Source organism: Nycticebus coucang, chromosome 17 (assembly GCF_027406575.1).
Source record: "Nycticebus coucang isolate mNycCou1 chromosome 17, mNycCou1.pri, whole genome shotgun sequence".
NCBI classification, from domain to species: Eukaryota; Metazoa; Chordata; class Mammalia; order Primates; family Lorisidae; genus Nycticebus; species Nycticebus coucang.
Window position 1 is genome coordinate 32,381,612 of NC_069796.1, and position 18,978 is coordinate 32,400,589.

The 18,978-nt window shown below is 50.9% G+C and overlaps 1 protein-coding gene across 6 annotated transcripts in view; it reads left to right on the forward strand.

Annotated features, from left to right (window-relative positions):
- The window catches only part of TCF7 (transcription factor 7), a 33,020-nt gene that overhangs the window by 1,671 nt on the left and 12,371 nt on the right, over window positions 1–18,978 (forward strand). The gene's annotated exons all lie outside the window — the stretch shown is intronic.

Below are 18,978 nucleotides of genomic sequence, written 5' to 3' on the forward strand. Positions count from 1 at the left end.
GCTTTCACCCCACAAGTTAAGTTTTTTCCCAGAAAGCCCTGAGCCTCTAACTTGGAGGAATGGGTAGAAAAGCTAAGCTGTTTAGATCTGCTTGTGCAGAAGAAACATGCTCTTCTTGGCTGTCTTCATTGGCATGAGCACACCCTAGCCAGAAAAGGATCCTGAACCATGTGTGGAAAGTGGATTCTTGATCTCAAACACCTTAGGAGGAATTGGCAGAGGTGTTACAAATGAGTGGTGTCAAGAAGGGGACAGTTTAATACATTTATGAATTAAATCTTTAGAAAAGATTTTCACAATCCTTACAAAGTATGCTTTTTTGCCTATTGGTGCAGATGATCTAGAGTGTGAAGAAGTGCTCTGGAGAGGTATAGCTTCACTTTTAAAAAATTCATATTAATGTTTCAGATTGTTCTCAGTTGGGCCGAATAGGGATGAGGGTAGTGGAAGGTTTGGAGGACTCTGGTGGGCAGGTATTGGGTGCAAATGTAACCCCAGCACAGTTTGGGGCCAGGAGGCTGGAGGATTGTCGGGCTAGTGGTAGGATCACCCAGAGGGTGGAGAGAATGATTGCCAGGCTGTTCACAAGTGAGAACAGTGTTCTGATAGCTGCTTCATGCTGAAGCTGGTGGAGGGGAAAAGGAAACCTGAGATGGAAAACCTAGTAGATGGCTGGCTCTAAAAATGAACTCCTTGCCTTTGGACTTCCATTTCCTCATCTCTGAAATAAGCATGTTGGCCAAGTGGTCCATCTGACTTTCTGCTCTAGGGTGGCTTGGTATATGAAACGGATCGTTTCCTTCGAAGTCTGGGGGAGGAGGCTTGCCCCTGACCTGGCCACCTGATGTGGCAACTTTCCCCATAGAACTCTGCTCTGTACAAAGACATGCTTAACAGAGATGCTTTTCTGATCCCCTACAAGGTGTAAATACCCTTAGATTTGGGACCAGGTTGAAATAACTCACCACCAGTGGGTGAGTTGCTTGGGTAGGGGCTAGGGTCACTATGGTAACTGATTAGACAAAATGTCCAGGCTCATACCTTGGTGCCCCAGCCTGCCAGAACTCTACACAGAGCACAGAGAAAAGGCATTGTTTCAGACAGGGTTCATCTCATGGTGTGGGCAAATGATGGGAAAGTGCCCAGAGCAGGGAGGGCCTTGTTCTTCTGTAAGGGTGCGGTGCGGGTGATGGGACCATTTGGTGGTACATTAGTTAAGAGCAGGCAAATGGTGGACTGTAACAGTCAAGATGGTTGGAGAAAGACATACCACTAGCGCCTGGCCCAGATCATTTAGTTTTCAACTTTGGGTCTTTCTCAGGCTACAGCAAATGCATTTCTTTTTTTGTTAGAGACAGGATTTTACTCTGTTGCCCAGGATAGAATATAGTGGCATGATTATAGCTCATTGAAGCCTCAAACTCCTAGGCTCAAGAGATCCTTCCCTCTCTACCTCCTGAGTAGCTGGGACTATAGGCACGCACTACCATGTCTGGCTATTTTTTTTTTTGATAGAGATAGGGTCTCACTGTGTTGCCTAGGCTGACACCTACCCTTAAGCAATCCTACGTCAGCCTTACAAAGTGTTGGGATTACTTGTGTGAACCACTGTGCCCAGCCCAGCACATGCATTTCTATGTAATACATCCTCTCCTATAGGTGTACGTTCCCTTGCTACCCTTGCAGGATCACAGTTGTAGTTTCCCCTGTGTGGCTTCTGGGAATACAGGAGGAGGACAGGCTTTGCCACTGACTTTTTAATACCCTGGCCTCAGCTGTTCTGTGGGGCTGGAGACAAGAATAGAGAGGCAGGAGCCTAAGTTGGAGTGACACTGGGTGAGGAAGATACATGTAGCTACAGAGAGCCTCTGTTAAGCACACCTGGTGGTGATAAAACACATAACAAGTGTCAGTAGTTGTTTGCATTACCCCAAAAGTTGTGTGGATGTTCAAAATTTGGTTGGGGGCCTGGCGCCGTCACTCACGCCTATAATCTTAGCATTTAGAAGGCCCAGGAGGTGGATTGCTTGAGCTCAGGAGTTCGAGACCGGCCTGAGCAAGAGCAGGACCATGTCTCTACTAAAAATAGAAAAATTAGCTGGGCGTTGTGGTGGGAGCCTGTAGTCATAGCTACTTGGGAAGCTGAAGCAAGCTGATCCCTTGAGCCCAAGAGTTTGAGGTTGCTGTGAGCTGTGACACTATAACACTCTAGCCTGGGGCAACAAAGTGAGACTGTGTGTCAAAAAAAAAAAAAAAGATATGGTTAGTTTTTACAAAACAAAGTGAATTGACCCTATGTTTTGGTAGCACATTTAATCTAATTCAAGGGTCATATGTCTAGATTCCTGGCCAGGTGCAGTGGCTCATAACTGTTGGAGCACTCTGGGAGGCCGAGGTGGGAGGATGACTTGAATTCAGGAGTTTGAGAACAGTCTGAGCAAGAGCTAGACCCCGTGTCTTAAAAAAAAAAAAAAAAAAAAACAGAGCCTTGGGCAGCACCTGTGGCTCAAAGGGGTAGGGCGCTGGTCCCATATGCCAGAGGTGGCGGGTTCAAACCCAGCCCCGGCCAAAAACCAAAAAAAAAAAAAAACAGAGCTTTTTATTAAGGACTTGGAACCTCTTGCAAGGACCCTGAGGAGAAACTGCCTTTGGAAGTTTTCCAATGCTGGTCCCTTTCCCAAGCCTATATTTTACAGGACGGCATGCTTCCCAGCCCTCTCTGAGGACATCCAAGGTGTCAGCAATTGTGCTGAGATGCCTAAGGTCAGTCACTGGATGTCCGCAGAGGGAAATCTCACATCTGTGACTTCTCACGTCAGGTGGGATGCCTGTGTGGTTGCCCCATAGGAAGACCTCAAAACTGGGAGACTAAAACCTGGTGAGGCGCCATGAGATAAATGATCAGTTCATAGTCAACTGCCTTGGGATAGAAATTTTTTCTTCAAAAACAATTGTTTCTTTTTGGTATTTGGCTTCTGTAAGCTTTGTTTGAGGAAGGGGAAATTAGGTCAAAGTTTATTCTATGACCAGTGTTTATCAGGCATCTAATGCAGACAGTTACTGCCCTAGATGAGTGACCATTGTTTATTGTTGTTTTGTTTTCTGCTCTGAGACTTTGGACAAGTTGGGGTGGGGAGGGGTGTAGTGAGCTGATCCTTGGCTGGATCTGGGGGGCATTCTGGGATGAGTAAGGCTTCATCCCTTAGGTAAAATTAGGTTCTTAGGTGTGTAAGACTATCAGTCTGGTTATATGAGGCATCGTGCTCCAAGGCCCCTTCCATGGGCTGCATTTAGAGTCTGTGGCCTTGATGGATGCTAAACCTTTGTCGTTTTGATGAAATATCCAGACCAGACAAATACATACAGACCAAAAGTAGGTTAGTGCTTGTCAGGGGCTGAGGGAAGAGGGGAATGGGGACTAACTGCTAGTGGGTATCGGTTTCCTTTGGGGGTGATAGATATGTTCTGGAATTTAGGTAGTGGTAGCAGTTGTACAACCTTATGAATATATTAGAAGCCACCGCACTGTATACTTTAGAGTAGTGTATTTTATAGTATGTGAATTACATGTCAATTTAAATTAAAAAGCGGAGGCTTTTGGCTGTTGCAGGGCTGTGGGGCTGTGTTTCCCTCTCTCTATCTCTACAGTCGTCCTGGCACCTGGGCATGCCCCACACCACTGGGCAGCCTATCTGAGGCAGTAGATTCGTGCTTGGGCTCCTGGCCATCAGGCTCACCTGGCCTTAGTCCACAGGTTGAGGTCCAGGTGAGGACTGTGTGAATGAGCCCTGGGGGAGCAGGAGATGAAGGTATGAGCAAGACGAGCAGAGGAAGGAAGTGCTGCAGACTCATGGCCAGCCTGTGTAGGGAGTTTGCAGAGGTGAGCATGTGCAGGAGCACCCACCCAACCCTCCACGGCCCCCACAGAGAGTGAACTGAGCCTTGCTGGGAAGGGTTACTCCAGCCCTTGTTGGAGTAAGGCCTACTAGGAAGGAGTCAGGCACCAGGCTATGCCTCTGGGAGTGCCCAGTTGCGCAGAGAAGACAGATAAAAAGACCAGAACCAGGCACTGGCCGGAGAAGTGCTGTCACAGGAGGTGTCCTGGGCAGAGCAGGTCCATCCGGGCTGTGAGGAAGGGTCCCCTGAACAGGATTCTGAAGACTGCATGAAGACCCAGGTGGGACTGGCAGGCACCTGAGCTTCCCTCCAAACACACCAGATCTTTCACTTTTCCATTTTCATCAGCACCCCCAAGCCCAAGCAGTCACCATCTCCCACCCAGACAGTGGCAACAGCCTGCCACTGGGGCCCTCTGCCCTGACCCTGACTCACACTCTGCACTTCCTATAGTCACCAAAGGGGTCTTTTAAAAACATAAATCCGGCAGGGTAAGTGGCTTGTGCCTGTTTTAATTCTTGCACTCTGGGAGGCCAAGGTGAGTGGATTGCTTGAGCTCAGGAGTTTGACACTAGCCTGGGCAAGAGCAAGAACCCCCCTCTACTAAAAATAGAAAAATTAGCCAGGCGTTATAGTGGGCACCTGTAGCCCCAGCTACTCAGGAGGCTGAGGCAGGAGGATCACTTGAACCCAGGAGTTTGAGGCTGCAGTGAGCTATGATGGTGCTACTGCACTCCAGCCTGGGCAACAGAGCAAGACCCTATCACAAAACAAGCAAAAACATTAATTAGAGCACAATTCTCACCTAATTAAACCTTGCAGTGGCTTCTCATTGCTTTTGGAGTAAAGTCCAAACCACTCACCGCAGCATGAGTATCTGGGTGGCTGACCACTACCAGCTGCATCATCCTCTTCCTCGAACAGTAGCCACTTCACTGCCCTGGCGCAGAGGCGGGCAGTCTTAGAACCAGCAAGTTCTCTGGCACCTTAGGACTTAGGCACTTGTCCCTCAGCTTGGAATTCTCTTTCCCACTTCTTCACAGAGTTGCCACCTACTCATTCCTCAGTTGGGGCTTAATTCACTGTCATGTCCTCAGGGTGCCTCCTCAGACCATTTCAGGAGGGCCCTCCTTCATCCTCCTGGCCTCAGTTGTCTTGCCCATGCTGGCGGCTCTTTAGGCCAAGGAAGTTGGCACTGTTTTATGAGGTACTCACCATACTTAGACCAAAGAGAGCACATCTGTTAAAGTATCTCTGAGCTTTAGTTTCCTTGTCTGCATGGTGGGAGTGGCAAGCCCTCCCAGAGTTGGAGTGACGACCAGCATCAGTGCCAGGGAGGTGCCAGCATGGCTGGGCTGGGGGCAGTGTTTAGCTATAACTGATCCCTTCTCCCTTGCTGTCCTGGCTCCCCTGGGCCCATTAGTGACTCAGTAGTAGACCCTTCATGAACTTTTTTTTTCTTTTGGTTGCAGTTTGGTTGGGGCCAGGTTTGAAGCTGCCACCCTTGGTATATGGGGCCGGCGCCTGACTCACTGAGCCACAGGCGGCGCTGCCACATGGACTTTGAGCCAGAAAAGATTAGGGGGTCCAAACCCTGGATCTGGGGACTCGTGTAGTGGCCCCTGCTTGCAGTTTTGCCTCATTCAGAAGTTCATGGGAGGGAAAGTGCTATCCTTAGGACCAGGCTAGGAGCCTTAGCCACTAAACTATCTTGAGAATTCTCTCCCACCACCCCATGGTTGCATCTGAAAGAGACTCCCCTTCTTTAGCAATATAGAAGCCCTTTACAGGAGATGTTAGGAACTTAAGCTGTTCTGTAAGGAAAAGACCCTCCTGGTCATTAGCCTAGGAACCATTGTCAAGCCTTTTCTCACATATACCCCTTCATGTCTTGCTATGATGCCTCCCTGGGTGTGGGGGGAATGTCTATAGGCCTCTAGACAATCCCACATACTCTGGTTGCCTTCTTTACAGGTGGGAATGATGTTCTCTACAAATCACTCCTTAGTTTCCATTTTGATTATTTTATTTTATTTATTTTGTGTGTGTGTGTGTGTAAAGACAGAGTCTCACTTTATGGCCCTCAGTAGAGTGCCATAGCATCACAGCTCACAGCAACCTCCAACTCCTGGGCTTAAGCGATTCTCTTGCCTCGGCCTCCCGAGTAGCTGGGACTACAGGCACCCGCCACAACGCCCAGCTATTTTTTGGTTGCAGTTCAGCCGGGGCCGGGTTTGAACCCGCCACCGTCGGCATATGGGGCCGGCGCCCTACTGACTGAGCCATAGGCGCCGCCCCATTTTGATTATTTTCTTGGAGCATAATATTCAAAGAGAATTATGAGGTCAAGAGGTAGGAAGAATCAAGGCATTTTGCTTCCTAGTTGCCCCCAATTCGCGTAGATTCTAAGTCTGTGACTGACTGTTCCCTAGTCCTTGAAGTGCTTTAGCACAGCCAACATGGAGTTTTGTTTTGTTGCTCTTCATTTAATAGGGGTGTGGCAAGTAATGGGACTTTAAATTATTTTGAACTGCTTTTCTTTCCTCAGAAGTCTGGGTAGTATTGGCTATGGTGTTTGGAAAATCTGCAACCCTTCCTCTGCTTCCAATGTGGGACTTTGAGGGTGGCTCCTACCTCATGGATGCCTTTCAGGGCCAGGAAATAACTACAAAGGAGGTCCATTCTGCAGACCCTGGTTTCCTGTCCCTGGGAGCAGGGAGAGATGGCTGCAGTTTTAGAGCAGCATGTCCCCTACATGGCAGGGTGAGCTCACTCAAAGGTAGATGGACATTCCCAAGGCCTGAGGGCTAATCAAGAGCCCTGGATTGGTTGCAAGAACCTGGGATTCTTTTCCCAGCTCTATTAGGGTTCTGTCAGGCCAGTCTCTGGAGCCAGTAAATGGGGATATTTGTGCCAACTTTACCCACCTCCCCAGTTGTCCAGAGACTCGTGTGTGAGTGATGATGAGAGTGGCCCCTCTCTGGGTCTCCTGAAATCATACCTTACCCTTGTCCCTACCAGAAGGGAGGTTTGGCTGATCTGTAAAGATGGGTCTTAGGGTGGTGGCTTAAAGTCACATGACTGCTGAGATCAGGCTGGGTCAAGGTGTGCCCAGAGCCTCTGGGCAGAGCTGCAGCCCCTTTGAGCCTCCTCAGGCTTCTGCAGTCCCAAAGCCATATAGTCACACCCCCTCACACCTTGTGGCCAATGCTTCCTGCTGTTGTTTACAAACAAGGTGGAGGAAATATGTTTTATCAGATCACAGGGATACCCCACCCACAATGGTACAGTGCATGAATCCTCGAGTAACAACCCTCCTCAAGGAGGCCCCTTAGAAGAGTGGAAGGAGAGAAAACAATAAGTCTGAAAGAGCCACCCCCTTGTATCTGCTACTCCTTGACTGGGTGGCCCTGGGGATATTACTTAGCCCCTCTGGGCTTTAGTCTCCTCATCCAAAAATGATGATTATGAGGATTTCTACCTCTTGGGTTACTGTAGAATGGAAGGAGACTGTATGTGAAGAACTGACACAGAGTAGGTCCTTCCTGAGTGGAAGCTATTGTTGGAGGAGTTGTCAGTCCTGTGTAAAGGCCTCTGTCCTAGAAGTCTGAGTGCTCCTGAAGCTGAGGCTGGACTGGAGCCCTTGCCACACTTCCCTGGGACGGTGCTGTCTGGCTCACCACAGCCCTTGGGCCCTCAGCTAGTCCACAGCACAGTGCCTGCTAGAGTCTTGGGTCCAAACCCCTACTGGTGTTGACTGAGCCCTTCCTATATACCTAGACTGGCTCAGCATGTCGTAGCAGGTTCCCTGTGCCCTTCCAGAGCTCAGTTATGGCAAAACAAACAGACTCTTGTTAGAGGTGGGGGAGGGCTCTGAGTTGGCTCTAAGGTTCTGCTTGAGTTGGATACGACCCACAGAGGATGGAGGAAGGCCAGTGAGGGTCATTGGGGAGGCTTTCTGAGAGGAACCTGCACAGGTGACTCTGCACAGACTGCTGTGGGGATAGGGGGGATCGGGTGTTGAGCAATAGACAAGAAGGGCAAAAATTGGTATGTTCTTGGTCACTGGAAAGGAGTACAGAAGCTCAGAGTCTGTTAGGGGCATGAAGCAGGACTGGACAAGGGCTGGCACTGAGGGCCTAGCCTGTGCCTGGGCAGTGCTAGTTCTGTAGCCTGGGAGAGGCAGGTGGACACACGCAGCCTGCTGGCATCATAGAAGGGCAGGGCAGAGTCCTCTGGCAGATGATTTGAGTTGGACATGGCGGGCCAAGGCAGGCAGAGCCTGCAGCTAGGCCAGTGTGGGCATTCGGAGACTCCAGGGTGCTAACAAATGCAAGACATGAGTGGCTCAGAGGGGGAAATTCCCATTTTCCAGTCATTTCATCTGACTTTGCATGCTCTCTCTGGGCTCTTAAGTCCAAGGTCTTGGCTACCTGATGATTGAGGGGAACTACACACCAGAAGTCAGTGGCTTGCTCAGGTCCAAAGGCCCATTGTTGATCCAGCTGATGAGAGATCAGTATTGTCTCCAGTAGGCTCTGAGGTCCTCCAGGTCTAGGGAAGGTCACTTGAGAATCCAGGACATGGTTAGGTTCTTCCATCAGTTTACTGCCTCTTCTCACAGACCTATCATGCTTGAGGTTTGGACCTGGGGAAACCAGCATCCTCCCCTAAAAAGGTGTGGCCTATAGGAGCTGCATACAAGCAGTTTGCAGCTACGATGGGTTTGTCTTTGTCAGAGGGTTTGCCCCGGCATCCCTCCTGCTGGCATGTGGGGCTCCTCTTGGCTTAATCCAAGAGGGCATCCACCCCTTGCTGGATAGGTGCTCTAACCTGGGGTGGAGCTGGGATGGGCTTGAGTCTGGACCCCTCCTGTGAGGAGGCTGCCCTTGTAGCCCCACGCATGCAGACTGCCTGCCTGGGTTGTGCCAACAGACTCTGTTTTAGAGCTCAGAGCCTTCACTCCACAGCCAGAACTCCCTGGAGATCAGAGGAAGCAGACACTCTGCCAAATAAGCTTCCTCCTTCCCCCTGCTTCCTTTTAAAATCAGCTCTCTTTCTAAGGGCAGAACTGTCTGGGTCCTACGCTGCTTGCTTCCAAATGACATGTATGTCCCAGGCATGGATGGGTAGGACATGGCCCCAGAGAACTATGGGTGTGGACTTTGGGGGTTTACTTTTGCTCCATGTCTGAATCGGTCTGGGTGCCAGTGGTGGTAAATCATCCCCTCCTAGAAAACTCAATTTTCCTGAGGGCAGGAGGCTGTGATGGTTCTGCTCCCTCCCTGCCCCCATATGACCTTGTGCCAGTTTGTTACCCTCTCCAGGGCTCAGTTTCTTCCTCTAAAATGGGGTGGGACTCCCTGGTCAGGGAGGATTTCTGAGGTTCACATAAGTGTTGGCTGGAGAAGCCTGTGGGTTGGGTGGGCCTCAGCTGAAGTTTGCTGGGCAGCTCATTGCAAGGACTGCTCTAGGGCCAGCCTCCCTATCAGGGAAGAAGGGGTTGGGGAGGGAGGCATATGTGATGGGAGTCCAGGCAGAGGGACTCTGACTAACTCTGGCCTGGCTCTGGTAGCAGTGGGCCCTGCCTCCTTGCCTGCCTAGCTACCATCTGAAACGCATTACTGATGCTTTGTAAACTCCACATCATTTGGCCACATGAAAGCCTAGGACCTAAAAATAGCTGCTCCCAGAGGACACCCTGCATTGGTGGGGCTCAGCTGACCTCTGCACACACACCCACCACCAGGCCATCTCCCTTGCCAGGGAGCCCCGACTGGCAGGGCCACACCCACTCACCGGTGTGGGCAGCCACCGCCTGGGGCCAGTTTATCTGGGCACAGATCTCACTCATCTGGTCAAAGCTTCAGGCCTTGAGGCCTCACCCAGGGCAGAATGTCTGGAAGAGCCAGGCGGAAGCCACTGAGGGTGTGGCAGTAGTCTCAGAACCCTTCCCCAAACTTGTCCATGCCTGGAATGCCTGTAGAAAGCTCACTGGGAAGCCAGTGGATGCATCTTATGTAAGAGGACACTGAGGCTCCGCAGATGGGGGCACAGGGAGCAGATTAGCCTGATGTTGGCCACTGTCAGGTGATAGGCAGGAGGGCCACTGGCTGATGTGCCTGTTAGAAAAGGGCAGGGGCCTGCTCAGAGCCTTTGTCCGGTGGAGAGCCAGGAGGGCAGCAGCCATGGGCTTCTAAGCTGCTAGGGTTGACTCTTTGCCCTACTTTCTGTGAGTTCCCTCTCCCTATGGTCTGTATGACCAACTGCAAACCACTCTTTTCCCTAAAAATAAACATACTTATGGGATTGGGGGAAGCTTTGTAGCTATCAAAGGAAATAATAGGGTGTTTAAGAAAATTACATTGCATTTTAAATAACCAGCATGAAAGTCATTAAGTTTGAAGTTTCATTTAAATCAGATGGCTCTGTGGCTGGCCCAGTGGCCAGGCAGGCGGAGGGTGGGTGGGCCTACAGAGATGCTAAGAGGAGGCCTTTGGAGAGCTTTGTGGTGGCAGCAGCAGTGAGGTCTCTGCTGGGTACAGCCAAAGTCTAGGTGGGCTAAGCAACGAGTGTGTGCCTGGCTGTGGCAGCCACCTCAGAGCTTTCTGGCAGCCTTTGAAGCAGTCTGCAGCCCCAGGAGTCACCCAGCTGTGGTGGGTAACAACATGGGCAGGGGTGTGGAGACAGATAAACCAGGGAGAGCCAAGGCCATAAGGATTGGTGGTCATGTTGAAGTGGAGATTTCAGAGATGGTAGTTTGGATCAGATAGGGCTGGAAAGGATCTGTAGGGCCCAGGCCACATCTTTTCCTTTCATCATTGGATTCTCAGTGTCCACCACAGAGTCTGGCACATAGTGGGTATTCAGTAAATAGCTGTTAGAAGAATAATAGTAGCCACAATAGGTCAGGTATTGAAAACTTCCCAAATGCTAGGCCTGTGCTGGAAGCTTTTATTCACAATATCAAGATCCTTACAAGCTGAGAAAAGTACAGTACTATTATTGCCCCCATTTTGCAGATGGGGAAACTAAGGTTCAGCAAGGGTAAGAATGTGCTGATACCTGGCAGAGTCAGGATATGGACTCAGGTCTGTTTCACCCCAAAGCCCAGCCCATGTTCTTTGCTGTTCCACTCCATTTGCTCTATAATGTGTGGAGATGGGGCCAAGAAATGAACTGTTGTCTCTGTACCCTATTGGGTTTATGGGGTAGACCAAGCTGGATTCCTCTGGCCTCATGGAAAAACATAGCCCCTCACTATCTCTCCTGGGGACCTCATAGTTCTGAGCCTGGGTCAGGGCTTGCCCCTCTCCTCATAGGATACCTGGCAAGGTCAGGGGTCACAGGGCCCAAAGTGCTGCATTTCTTGGCTGGGAAGTAGGAGCCCAGGGCTTCCAGAAGAAATGTTACCTGGAAAAGTGTTTGAAATGACATTTAGGATTGATTCAGTTTGGTGCATGATGGATGGTTAAGAACTGTCTATAGAAGGATTCTTTCCTCTTTCTAGATCCTGATGGCAGCTCAGAGCCCACTGTTGGACCTGTCTGGGCCAGGTGCTCTGTGTGTGGTCCAGGTTTGGGCTACAGGGTTTCCTAGGCCCTGAGTCACTGGGAAGGGCTGGCGTGAGGAAGCTGAGGGAGTCCCAGGGCATGGATGTGCCCACCCTCTATTCCCCCATGGGAAAGCTGCTTGCCACCTGCCAACACTACTGGGGCATTTTGAGGGTAGTTTTTTTTTCTGCTGCTTATCACCTCCCACCCACCCCCCCACTTGGTCATTGCAGGCAAATCAGGAGCTCTGCAATCTGGCCTGATAGGAATCAGGCAGCAGTCCAAAGGAAATCAAGAGCCAGCAGCCCTGACCGGGCAGAAAGCTGGCTTTCCTGAAAAGCCTTATGTCTCAAGACATGCTTGGTTTTATTTTATTTTATTTTTTGTTCTTAGTTAAAAAAGAACATCAGCAAACACAGTTTTTTTTTTTTTGAGACAGAGTCTTGCTCTGTCACTCGGGCTAGAATGCCATGGCTTCAGCATAGCTCATAGCAACCTTCCAACTCCTGGGCTCAAGAGATCCTCCTGCCTCAGATTCCTGAGTAGCTGGGACTATAGGTGTGCCCACCACAATGCCCAGCTAATTTTCTATTTTTAGTAGAAACAGGGTCTGGCTAATTTTTATTTTTTAGTAGAGATGGGGTCTCACTCTTTAGTAGGGTCTCTCTTTTGCTCTGGCTAATTTTTCTATTTTTAGTAGAGATAGGGTCTCACTCTTGCTCAGGCTGGTTTCAAATTCCTGAGCTCAAGTTGTCCTCCAGTCCTCCCAAGCAAACACAATTTTTTTTTTTTTGGCCGGGGCTAGGTTTGAACCCTCCACCTCGGGCATATGGGACCAGCGCCCTACTCCTTGAGCCACAGGTGCCGCCCATGGGGAATATCTTTTTTTTTTTTTTTTGGCCGGGGCTGGGTTTGAACCCACCACCTCCCGCATATGGGACTGGCGCCCTACTCCTTGAACCACAGGCGCCGCCCGCAAACACAATTATTAATTCATCTAATTCTTACCCCATCCCCATGAGATATTTATACATGGGACATTTATAGATGGGAAACTTCAGGCATGTAGAGACTGCACCTAGTGAGCACTAGAGGAGGGACTAGAACCCAGACATCTGCCTTTGCATACCCTGCTCCTCTCATCCTCCACTGCCTCCTGGGCAAATACACCTGTCTTAGAGCCATAGCTGGGTCCTCTTACCTTCCCCAGGGCTATCCATTTCTCTCCCCTAGGAGTTTGGTGTTGCACCCTCTCCTCTGTATCTGTATACTGTTACACCCAGACCTGTATCTCTTAAGAACTATTTGGTGTGGTTTGCTTTTTCTTTTTTATTTGAGACAGTCTCATTATGTCACCCTCGGTAGAGTGCCGTGGTGTCACAGCTCACAGCAGCCTCAAACTCTTGGGCTTAAGCAATTCTCTTCCCTCAGCCTCCCAAGTAGCTGGGACTACGGGCGCCCGCCACAATGCCCGGCTATTTTTTGGTTGTACTTGTCATTGTTGTTTGGCAGGCCTGGGCTGGATTTGAACCCACCAGCTCCGGTGTGTGTGGCTGGTGCCCTAATGGCGGCCCCGAGCCTTTGGTGTGGTTTTCTATGAATATTCACAGCTCAACAAAGCTAGGGGGCTCTGCTTCCAGAGAGCCCTGTGAGTATGGGGCTTGCATGGGAGCACTCTGGGTCCCAGGGCCTCCAGCAGCTCCCTTCCATGCCTTCTCTTGTCTCCCTTTGGAAGAACAACTAGACCGAATCCAGACAGAGCCCTTAGGGCCTTAACTGGCAGTAGCTGTGGGGGTTAGACCCCAGTGAGCTTCCTGACTGTGGCCTCAGGGCAGAACTGTCCTCCTAGGCCTAGGACAGGCAGCTGAACAGACTGACTCAGATCACTGTTGTTTTTTTTCCTCAGAATAGTGGGCAGGAATGCAGCTGAGCCTGAGGATGAGATCAAGTCTCCTCTTCCTCCTAGCCTCGAGCTGTTGCAGACCAACAGCCTCCTCAGCCCCATCTTTCTGGGCCTCACCTGGCTGTCACTCTTGGGCAGCAGGCTTACCCTTGTAGGCCATCCCTGGCAAGAGCCACCCAGCTTCCAACAGCTGTCCTATCCCTTCTTGCACATGGAGTGGGTAAAAACATAGACCAGACCCTCACATTTCTTCTAGTCATTTACAACTAAGAACCAAAATTATCTCCTACACAAACCAGGTGCTTTCACAAGAGGGGAAATCTGAGCCACATTGCTAGCCAAGCAAGTTTGTTTCAAGAAAGATTCTCAGCAGGGTGTTGTCAGCAAAAGAGCTGCCTGAGAGGCCTGTTGTTGAATAGATCTCTGGTCAAGAACCCCAAAGGGCTAGATTCAGATCCAAGTCTGTCACTGTTTGCTGTGAGACCTTGGGCAAGGTGTTTAACTTCTCTGTGTTTTACTTTCCTAATCTGCAAAATCTGTGCACAGAGCACACAGTAGTTGGGAAGATGGGTGGGATTCTGGCAGAGGTGGAACTCTGCAGACTGCTAGGCACTCGGTAGGCTGCTCCTGGTGAAGGCTGCCATCTGTCTAAATCTATACCTCTGGTGTTTTCTTCCTGCCTTTTCTGTAAAGCCCTCAGGGAAATAAAACTTCTGAATTCCTTAAATGCTTCCCTCCTTGCTTTCCTTTCCTTACTGTCAAAGATGGGCTGAGCTATGAGGTTGTGTCCTGCTTTGGTCCACAGTAGGCTCCTGGAGGGCTGGGTACTGAGGAGGAGCTGGGTAGGTTACTGCCTGGGCTGGGTGGGTGCCCAGCCCTGGGGCTGCTGCAGACTCCCCATCAACTGTAGCATCAACTAGCAGCTCAGCTGCAGCACCTCCCGGAAGCTTATGTTTCCCTCTAAAAACATCCTGTCCTGAGGGGCGTTCACCTCAAAGAGGAGGAAGGAAAACGCAAGTAAATGAATGCATAGAAACCACTAGAGCCCGTGGGCCAGGCCACCCAGCTCAGTGGGGCTCATCTAGTTCTGAAGGTGCCTTGGGGTTAGACCGGGCTTAGAGCAGGCCTGTGGTTTGCTAAGGTTGCGTGCAGGGGCTCCAGTCCTCACCTACTCTGTAGCAGGCCCTGTTATCTGATGTCAAGGCCAGGCAGCTGATGGACTAGCCACATGCACCTAGCAGGGCTTTGTTCAATGGTGGCAATAGCCTTGTGCCAGAGACAGGACTGAAGGCTCTTAGTCCAGGAGGGTGTGGCCTTGCCATCCCCCAGCCCTTCCAGCTTGGCTTGGCCATGTGGCTACGCTTTGTACTCTGTGGTGGGTGTTTAGCACAGGGTGTCCAGCAAAGTGTGGGCGGGAAGCTTGCAGGCCATCCTCCAGAGAGCACCGTGTCCTGGGCAGTGGGTCCCAGAGTGGGAGCTAGGGATAAAAGGGCATGAGCAAGGGATCTTTGGTGCTCTTGGCCTCACTGGGGTCTACAGGAACCTACACATTAAGGTTTGGATGATATGAAGGCGAAGCCCCTTTTGGAAGGTTTGGGGGGGGGGTCTGCTTCCTGGGAAGTACATTCTCATGGTCCCAGGCCTTGGGGAGCATCCTACTCAGTGACTGGTCAAACTTCTTGGCACTTAAGCACTATTGGTGGTGGACAGTGGAGTGTCAGCTCTAGACACAGAGGCCTGCGGGAGCTGTGGGGCTGCCTGATAAGCGCTGAAGCTAGGAGAGGGGCCCCTAGGAATTGATCAGGGCCAGAATTGCTCATGGCCAGGCCCTAGAGCCTGGCTCATAGCAGTATGGGAAGAAAAGCAAAAACTGGAGGGACCTTTCAAGCAGAGCTGCTGTTGGGGCTGTGCAGGGGAGCTGGCAGAGGGGCTGAGACTAGCCAAACTACATTTCCCAAGCCATTGCCCTGGTATGGCCCATGTGTCTGTCTCAAAGAAGGAGTGCTTTTTCTGTTTAGCACAAACACATCATGTGAACTAATGGCAGCCCTGATTTTGATGGTCATTCTAACTCCTAAGGTATTATGGGCAGGAGAGGACAAGGCTTAAGAGGTGGCCAAGGGGTTTCAGGTGCCAGGTAGGATGTCTATCCCAACTCTTAGCAGTGGCCCCAGCTTCTCTCAGCTTCCTAACTTGTGTGCTGCTGTGACCCTGTACCCAGCCCTAGTCAGGGTGTTTTATCCAGTGCAGCCACATTCTCCCTAAACATTGGCTCACGCTGGGCCCCCACCCAGCCCGCACTGCTGAAGACCCAACTTTAAGGGCCCAGCTTTGATTCATTCAATATAGATAGTTCAGGGGACAATCCCAGAACATAGGCAGTGCAAGAGGACAGACAAGTAAACAGGTAACATCACAGTAGAGTCAGTGCAGTAGAGTCAGAGATGAGGGTAGTGGAGGGGACCCCTCTTCCAACAGGGAGGGTAGGATAGGTTTCCAGGAGAAAGTCTCATCTATATGAGGCCTGAAGGTGGATAGGAATTGGCCAAGCTAAGTGAGGAAAGAGCGCTCCAGGCAGAGGGAACAGCATGGCCCTCAAAGTCAGTAGACCCCAGTGGCTGGTGCTTAGAGTGAGAGGGGAAAGCCTAGGATGTGGCTGTCTGGCATTGCTAAAGATCCTAAGAGCCCTAGTACTGACCTTGTGGTGGGATGTGTGACTACAGACAACTTTCTCACCTCATTAAGCCTCACTTCCCACATCTGTGAAATGGGAAGAATGTATAATGCCTACTTCAAGTGTCACATGTGGCATTCATGTTACTTAATTTCACCTTCCACTTGGCAAACAGAACAATAACCATAGCAATAGCCTACCTTACTTTAGTCTAGTCAGCCTTTGCCCTGGAAAGAATATGAGGCTCACGGCACAGATCTACCATCCCCTCCCTGGTCATTTCCCCAAGGCCCTCTCCCCAGCTCCAGAGCAGGCATCAGGAACAACCTTTGGCCTGAGGTGCCAGAGGGATTCAAAATCATAGCCCTATGGCAGATGAGTGGGTAGCAGCATTCAGGAGTTCTGGGGCACTAGAGATCCTACAGGCTTTCGTTCAACAATTCTACTGAGTACAGAGCCCAGAGAGATGGAGACAGAGATGACTAACAAGCATACACTGTGTCCTGGCAATCCTTTGCCTGCAGGGCTGGTGACACCCCAACCCAGGTCACAGGCCTTTCCACAAAGGTAACCCTTAGATTAAAGTCAGGATGAGAAAAAAATAGCCTAGCCAAGAGCAGAAAGTATGGAAAGTTGTAGGATGGAAGAGTAAGTTGTTGAGGCAGAGAACAGGTGGGTACCTGGTGGGAGAGGAGCAGGATGGGGTGGATGAGTATGGCTAGGCTGTGGTGGGGCCTTGTCCAACTGTCACCATCAGGTAGGCTGCTGATGTCAGTGGCCCTGACAGCAAGTGTAGCCAGAAACCTCATCTCAGGTGTCCCAGAACCTGCTGGAGCATTTTTAGGGTCAGGGAAGCACTGGTTCAGGTAACCCTGACCAGTCAGGCTGGGGAAAGGAGAGACTAGCCATAGTACCTTAGTAACAATGTATAGTGGGTGGCGCTCTTGCTCTGACACTTACTAGCTGTGTGTTTGTGACTCAGTTTCCTCATATGTCAAATGGGGATAGTAATTATACCTATATCACAGATTTGTTTTAGGAGTATTTGAGTTAAACTTTGCAAGATGCTCAGAACTGCCTAGCACAGAGCAAACATTCAGCTCTCAACAGCAGGTACTGTTCTCTCCACCTGAAACATTCTTTTGCCTGGCACATAGTAGGAGCTCAGTAAGTACACCCCGACTGTGTGTGTGCTCATAGCGACCAACTGAGAATCCTGGTCTGTTGTGGGGGTTTCTTCTTCTGGCGTAGTCCCCCGCCAGGGAAAGCGTTCTTGGGAAGGCCTGACCAGGATGTACTCCCCCACCCCCTCAGGCTGGAGGGCAGAGGAAATAGCAACTTTCTTCGCTGCGAAAGTGTTGTGTGGGGCTCAAGCGTTTGGGGGTTTTCAGAGTCAACCGTCATAGGCGAGGGAGTTTCTCTGCTGGTAGTGGCAAGGACTCTCAGCGTCTACAGCCAGCAAGCAGACCGCTGCGGTCTGCAGGGAAAATGCCAACTGTGTTTATTTTTCACCTGAGCCTGCAGGAAGTTGGGGGGGGGGCAATTGGGAGGGGGCAAGGACGCCCCAACCAGGCCCAGGCTCGACTTCAGAGCAGAGGAGACTTACCTCAGGAGTCCCCCCTCCCCCATTTTCACCTCCTCCTGCCCAACCCTGCCCTGGCTCCATTCCTGGCATTCTGGGGCACCAGAGTGAGGAATTTCTAGCCATGGGCTAAGGAAAATATCCCAGAAGGACAAAGATTACCTTTGGGACAGCAGATCAGTTTTTGTACAGTTAGGGCAATACAGTAACAAGAAGGACCACCTCCTCTGGGAGGGAGCCCTATCAGTGGTTATCTAGCTGGAGGCTGGACCAGCACTGGCAGGAAAGGAGTGACTCTCAGGGTAGGCCTAGAGTGACTTGAGTCCTAGACCTTCCTGGAGTATGACAGCTGGTGGGGAAGAAGAGGGAGCTCAGACAAAGGCAAAGAATAGGGGTCTAGGGTATCCTGATCAAGGAGTGTGGACTGCTGTTGAGTCATTCATGCATTATTCATGCATTTATACATCACACCGTGCTTTGAGTACTTACTGCATGCCCAGCGCTGTGTTTGGCACTCAGTCCTCAGAGGTAAGATGTGAAATTGTGCTGTTGAGGTACTCAGGGCCTGGTGGGGATGATCAACCCAGACTTGCCTTCTTCCCTTGGAGGTTGGGCACAATCACCATTAGGAGGAGGAAGAGAGGGAGCTCCAATCACTGAGCTCCCCATACACATGCTTGGCACCAGGCAATCCCACCCTACTGTCTGGCAGTCTGGCCCTGAGACAGCCTTGTGCTGAGGCCCTGGAGCGGGACGTTCCACTGGCTGAAGGGGGCATGGGGCACTGGGCCCTGTGCCAGACGGTTCCCCCTGGCTACCACCACCATGCATGGAGTGGGCTGGGGGCTGAGGCTAAGAGGCAGCTTGCAGCACAAATGCATGAATGTGGTAAGGTCCAGCCAGGCCCTCAGGGCTTCCTGTGAAGCCCTGGCCACCCCAAGGCCTCCAGCTGCTTGAGGGTTCTCTGCCTCATCCTTGCCCATCTAGCACTTCTCTTGTGGTTTGACTGCAGACTCCTGTTTAATGAGTTTTTTCCCCCAGTTTCCAGGGAAAACTAGTGGACAGGACAAGCCCAATGGTCACCAGGCAGTCCCCTCAACACTGACACTGTCACATGCATACATACTAGGACAGCAGCTATAGACTAAACTGGTTTCTCTCTGAGGTTTTTTAGACCCAGCCTGAGCTGTGCTGCAAGCTGGAATTTGAGTAGCATAACTGGACTTCAACCAGGCCCAGCATGGCCAAGAAGTGTCAGCTCTGGCTCTCTGTCAGGCAGGAGGGCTTTCCACAGTTTCCTGGCCAAAGCTGCACCTCCCAAGGAAGGGTAGTTTACTGAGAACTCTATGAAACCCACCTTCTGCCTACC